Raw genomic sequence first — 7,318 nt, 5'->3', positions numbered from 1 at the left:
TATTTAAAATGTACTTTTTAATATAGTCTCTATCATATAGTTCCATTATTTCAGACTTTCAGGGCATTAATTCTCATTTTGTTATATCTGCAGTTCTCCTCACAGTGGATTGCCTCCCAGCGTAGTTTTCTTTTTTGTATGTGATCTTTTTTTCAACGAGCACTGTGTGTGTGTGTGTGTGTGTGTGTGCATGTGTGTGTGTGTGCGCACGCATTTGTGTATAAGAGTCACATGCAATACGAGTTTTAGCTTGACACATGAAAGTTTATTTTTCTCTCATGGAAAGTCTGCAGCTCCTTCTAAGCAGTGATCTGGCAATCCAGCTGTTTCCATCTAGTGGCTAAACTATCTCAAGGTGGAGCTGCCACTGTCATTGAGGAATGAAAAGGAAGGGCAGGAGATCTTATGCCTTCTCTTCTATGATTCAATCCGGAAGTAACCCATGTCACTTCCACTTACAATCCATTGCTTAGAAATAGTCGCATGGTCCTGACAAACCATAAGTGGCCAGAAAATTGTTGGGGAAGTGTTTCTACTTTTAAATCACTGAATACTCTTTTTCCCTCTTCCTCCCAGTTGTAGAACACATTCAAGCCCTCCCCTCCCCCAAGGGAAGCTACCCAAAGGTCTATCCAGTCCTTTCATCCAAACTCCCTCAGATCTGGACATGGTTCCTCTTTGCCTTAAGGTTGATACACCAAAAAGACAAATATCTGCTCCTCTCCCCAACACTGTGGTAGAATACCAGCAGGATAATTTCAATGAACACATCCATTCAGAAATGGGAGAAAGGAAGATGCAGAGCAGTCTTTGGTCTATAGCCATTCTAAAATGGCACTGAGCAGATATTGAGAAGGCCCACTTCAATAGGGATTGGAACTTCTTGATTATTATTTAGTTTCTTTAGGAATGTTCTACAATATCAGCTTCTTGGAAGGCTCATTCTCCAGTTAGTGGTGTCTCCTGACTCTCTCTCATGATGGACTACATTCTAGGTTGTGTATTTTTTAATTTTTGTTTGTGAGCTGATTATCAGTAGGGATTTATGTGTGCATAAGTATGGTAGGTCAATCTTGGATACCCCAAGTTGTGGAAGTATTTCTATCATGTGCTTTCAGGGATTCATCAGTCCAATATTGATTTTTTTTTTTTCTAAACAATTTCTCAGGTGGAGATTTGTATGTCATCCAAGTTGTGTAAATTTAGGCTCATACTTGTCCAAGCACCAAGCCCAGGGTATGATTTCTCATGGGAAATTCCTAACCTCTCTGAGTCATAGAGGATTCGGTTAAAACTTTTCTTACCCCTTCCCAACTCTCTTCCCCAGAGGTAATTCATATTTGGAGATGGCTTATATCCTTCCCATTCATGTATTTATACTTTGGGTTGTTTAAAACAACTGTACACTATTGATCTGCGGTTTAAAGTTTATACCAATGGCATCATATTGTGGTTATTCACTGCAACTTGTTTTCTTGTAGTAAACATATTTTGAAGATTTAAATATGCTGATCAATACAGATCAGGCTCATTCATTTTAATTGCTGTGTAGTATTCCATTACCAAAAAACCCTCAAAAAACTCAACATTTTATGATTTTTCTATTATTGTAAGTATAGGTTGTTTCTAGTTCTTCACTCTTATAACTTACTGATGCATGAATATTCTTTGCACACATTTGTGGAAGTTTATTTGGGCTGTATGCTTGTTTTGCAATTATTGGATCATAGGATTTGGAAATCTTTAACTTTATTAAGTATTGACAAATTACTATCCTAAGTGGTTGTGCTAATTTATAGCCATAAACATTTTGATAGAGAATATGATCTTGACTTCCCTTTTTATTTTAATGTTTATTATTGAGATATAGAAGAGACAGAGTGCGAGTGGGGGAGGGGGAGAGAGAAAGTGAGACACAGAATCTGAAGCGGGCTCCAGGCCCTGAGCTGTCAGCACAGAGCCCAACACTGGGCTCGAACCCATGAACCATGAGATCATGGCAGGAGCCAAAGTCAGACGCTTAACTGACCGAGCCACGCAGATACCCCTCTTTCTTTTATTTTTTTAAAAAACATTTCAAAATGTTTATTCATTTTTGAGATACAGAGAAAGAGAGAGCACTGGTGGGGGAGAGGCAGAGAAAGAGGGAGACACAGAATCTGAAGCAGGTTCCAGGCTCTGAGCTGTCAGCAGAGAGCCCGATGCTGGGCTAACCCACAAACTGCGAGATCATGACCTGAGCCAAAGTCAGATGCTCAACTGACTGAGCTACCCAGGTGTTCCAATCTTGAGTTCAATATCCAAGTCAAAACTTGGTTTTGTTAGACCTTTTACTTTTTTTTCCATCTGATATAAAGTATTCTCTCATTATGGTTTTAATTTGTAGTTACAAGATTACTATGAGGTTGAGATTTTTTTCCCATGATAATGGTTTTTCAGGTTTCTTCTGTGAATTATCCATTTTTATATTTTGAGTTAATCTTTCCTTTATTGATTTATGAAGAAGCTTTGTAATTTCTGGATATAATTGTAAGTGAATTGTAAGTATTTTCTTCTAGTTTGTGGCTTGTAAAACTTCCTTAGAGTCTGAAGAAAACCTTACTTGGTTGAGATTTCTGTAGTCTCTATTTGCTAAAATGTATCATTTCTGCTTTTCCATCTTGCTACAGTGTGGTGTGGACACCATAGGAGGAGGTGACATTTCCATGTTCCTCTGGGACCCATGTAGACACTGCTCTTGAAGCTGGGTTGATTTTCCTTACTGACTTATGTCTTTAGGACTCTTGACTGTCAGTAGGATTCAGCGTTCACTGGTCACCCTAGACCTCCAGAAGCCACTTCACCTGACACCATCAGAATGAAAGCTAAAAAGACTGGAGATCTAAAATGTCACAATTTCAGCGACAAATGACATGCTGTCAGGGACAGATTTCCTACATGCCTTTCACAGACTGTAAATGGTACCTAGGTCAGTATCCCTGAATGGGAAACTTTACATTTCACATAGAAAACTTACCAGCTATCAAAACCACTGTACAAGGTTTCTACTGCAACTTGTAAGGTTTAATTTTGAGACAGCATCTCAGAAGCAGGCAAACAAATTATATTACAGTCACCCCACATATGAGCTATCTCTTGGTTGGCGAGCCTTACCTGTGCACCCCCAGGCAAAAACTGCCTTCTCTTGAAACCTCATTCTCTCTATATAAAAATTAGGAAAAAGGATTTGGTATCTAACATGTCATCATTTTTTTTTCCTCTGACCCAAAATATACCCCTTTTTGTCCTATGCAATGTCTACCACTGGTTTAGTTGTGAATCTCAAACTTTGACTACCAAGTACTCTCATGAAGAGTCTCCATAAGATCTGCGACATAGCTCTAAGATACTTACAATAAATTGCAAAGCATTTATAGGGGCACATGGGTGGCTCCGTCTGTTGAGCATCTGACTTCGGCTCAGGTCATGATCTCACAGCTTGTGAGTTTGAGCCCCGCATCTGGCTCTGTGCTGACAGCTCAGAGCCTGGAGCCTGCTTCGGATTCTGTGTCTCCCTGTGGCTCATGCTTCTCCCCTGCTTGCTCTCTGTCTCTCTGTCTCTCTCTCAAAAATAATAAACATATAAAATAAAATAAAATAAATAAAATAAAATAAATAAAATAAATAAATAAATAAATAAAATAAAATAAAATAAAATACAAAGTACTTATAAATTCTCATTATTTATCCTAAATTTTTATGTGAATTTTTTAGTCTACCCCACATTATATCTGGATTTATTTTAATGAAAACATGATGCATTTAAAATTTAATTTTTAAGTAAGTTGAAGCTGCAGAAAAAGATACTATGTTTATCCTATGACGTTGAACAGCCCAAGTTCATGTGTAAAAACACCCATGGGAGCTATGGTTAATGGAGCAAAGGCTTTCTCTAGCCATATATTTCACTACCGGCCAAACATATGTAGGACCATTCAGTCATATGGTCTATTTGTTGTCCTTTGAACTTACTACCCTATTTCTTACCTAAAGATTTTTATTGATGTCATTTTTCTATCCAGACTATTTATCCTCCTGTTAATTTTTCTGAGAACTTGAAGACACTGCTTCTCTGGTAAGATTTCTCATGCTCACAGAGCTCATTCTTTCTGTGCTCAAAGCATTTGATCTTTTGCTGTGAACTCAGAGCTCACTGTCTTATATTGTTGTTTCCTGTATTGCACACATTTATCACTAACTGGACTACAAGCTCCTCAAGGAAAGATCCATGTCTCAGAACTCTTTTTCTTGTACTTCATTAGGACAATCATCTCCAGCAGAAATATCTACTTTTTTTTTTTAAACATTCTGTAAGTATTTTTAGGCCAAGATGAGATTACCCTCATAAAAAAGAAGAAAAAGAAGGAAAGGGAGAGAAGAATTGTTTTAGTCCATTTGGCTGCTATAACGAAATAACACAGAATGGGCAGATTATAAAAAGAAAATTTATTTCCCACAGTTTTGGAGGCTGGGAAGTCCAAGATCAAATCACTTGCATGGTCACACTCTTGTGAGGTCTCTCTTCTTCCTGGTTCATAGATATCACATTCTCCCTGTGTTCTCACACATTGGAAGGGGTGAGAGAGCTCTGTGGAGTCTCTTTTATAACAGCATTAACCCCATTCTTGAGGGCTTTACCCTTAGGACCCTATCACCTCCCAAAGTTCCTACCTCCTAATACCATCACACTGGCCACTAGGATTTCAACAACTGAATTTTGAAGATACAGAAACATTCAAACTACAGCAAGAATCTAACATTGATTGAGTGCTAACTATTTGTATGCACTGTACAAACGACATTAACACACATCACACTCAGTCTTTATAACATCGCCGTGACATAGGTATCATTTTTATCCACATTTTACACATAAGAATACTGAAGCTCTGAGAGGTTAAATAACTGTCCAAAGACCACACCACTGGAATGAGACAGCTGGAATGCTGGCGCCTAATTCCCTAGCACTGGATCTTAAATTCTTAATCATTAAAGGGACAGAGAAACAGGAGTTTAGGTCAGACCAGTTTAACATGGTGGGGTGGGGGGGGGATTGGTGCAATACAAAATATTACCTGTGGTTAAAAGTAGGAGGCTGAGTTCTTTCTCGTAGATGGAACTACTATTTTCTAGTCCTTTCTAATAGAAAGGATTGTCCTAATGTGGTCCAAGAGAGACAAAGAGGTCTGAGGCATGCCTAAAAAAGAAGGATGCAGTCCAGTTAGGAATACGTGTGTACAACATAAGATCCAATGATATAAGATGCTCAAATGGGCATCTGAGCTCAAATGGGCATCACCGAACAGCAAGAAGGCCCAAGGGAAGACCGTTAGACGGCCAGAAGAAAGGGCACTGAGAACTGGAATTCCCCTGGAACCTACTTCCTTTCTTTCTGCTGACCCCTTATGGAAACCAAACTCTCACTCAACCTGTCAGTCTGATACCACGCCTGGCCACAGCAGTCATGCCTGCTCAGCGTTCCCACAGATGGATATCGTTTTCCAGAATGGAGTGCGGAAAATGATATTTTTCTTTTGCCATGATAACATCCCCACAATTAGGGGGGAAAACAGCCAGGGACTGATATTTTACAAGGTCACGCTTCATTTTCCCTGGTTTGATACAGCCCAGGGAGGAGGGTTTGGTTTCTAAGAAGCCAGAAGATAGTCTGGGGATGACTACCTAGGAGAGTCTGTGCCCGCAGCGTTTGATAGGTCTTCTGCAGTTTCCTTAAGTGGGAGAATACAAAATTGTGCAGAGAAATGGTTTAACATGCAGCCAGTCGGGGAGGATTTGTCAGATCAATAAAGGCCAATTCTGAGTGTTCCCTGCTGGGCTTCCTAATGCCCTGGGACACTCAGCTAAACTATCTATTAAGACTATTTTCCCAAGTCATTTGTGTTAGATTATAGGCTATAAACTGCTTATTGTTGCCTGTCCGCCATAAATATAAAGCAATCATTTTTAATGCAAGCAGCTGTTGGGCTGGCTTCTCCAAGATGCTTTGCCCAGGGACTCACATTCTGCTGTTTTCTTCTTCATCAAGTGCATTTCTGATTGTTTTTCTGCTCTGCTGCATACCACACACGTGGTGGTAGTAGGGGTATAAATTTTCCTTGCAGAGCTTTGTTTGGACACATGGTTTCTAAAAATATCCAAAAGGAATTGGAGGTGCAGAGGGGCAATTTAACTTATATGCAATCTGGTGACTCAAGTCCTTAACACAGTGTCTAATTTCTTAAAATGACCTTGGAAGCACCAAATCATTTTTTTCTATCCTCCAGTGATAACATTTGGGATTTTGGATTATACATATTGATTAACAATTTCTGCAATGTACTAGGGTACCATGTTACATGTTGAGGATATAAAAGTAAGCCAAAATTGACACGGTGCCCGCTCCTTAACTCTGCCCCACCCCCAGCTTTATTGAGGTATAACTGAGAAATAAAATTGTACGATATTTAAAGTGTACAATGTGATGATTTGATAAACATACACATTGTAAAAGGATTCCCCCCCCCCAGTGAGTTAATTTACACATCCAACACCTCACATATTTCTTAGCAAATTTCAATTATATGATATAATGTTATCAACCAAAGTAACCAACCATATTATACATTAGATCTTCAGACCTTATTCATCTTATAGCTCAAATTTTTACCCTTTTACCAGCTCTCCCTATTTCCTCCACTTCCCAGCCCCTGGTAACTACTTCTCTATTTTCTGCTTCTGTGAGTTCAATCCCTTCCTTCTTAGAGTCTAGTAGGAGAGACAAACTGATCAAACAAATGCAACAATTGTGATACAAGTATGAAGGAAATCTAAAGAACTAATATAATGCACAATCTAGTGATTTATGGAGATTTTTGGAAGAAAGCAACATTTGAGCTGAGGGTAAGTGGAGTTAACTCTGCAAGGGAAGAAGGATAATGAGGATAGGATTTCCAGGAAGACATAAAGGCACATCCAAAAGCTGAGAGGTGGGAATGAGCATTTTAAGAACTGAGTTAGGGTCAGGTACCAGATACAAAGAAGGAGACAAACAGCACAGTGGGGCTGCAGAGGCAGGCAGGGTCTAGATCTGGCAGGGCTGTGGGTGTCTTGTGAAGAGGAGCTTGAGCTCCACCCTGAGACCAATAGGAAGTCATTGGTGGATATAGCCCTTACAGCCTCAGGAGGAAACTGCTGGTTTCCTTGAATCATACTTGAGGTTAAATGTTGGGGTAATTTACAGAAGGAATTCTTTTCATGGGGATGGGGGGAGTTAAAGGAA

The sequence above is a fragment of the Acinonyx jubatus genome, chromosome A1, assembly GCF_027475565.1.
Source record: "Acinonyx jubatus isolate Ajub_Pintada_27869175 chromosome A1, VMU_Ajub_asm_v1.0, whole genome shotgun sequence".
Lineage (NCBI taxonomy): Eukaryota > Metazoa > Chordata > Mammalia > Carnivora > Felidae > Acinonyx > Acinonyx jubatus.
This window is presented reverse-complemented; position numbering follows the sequence as displayed.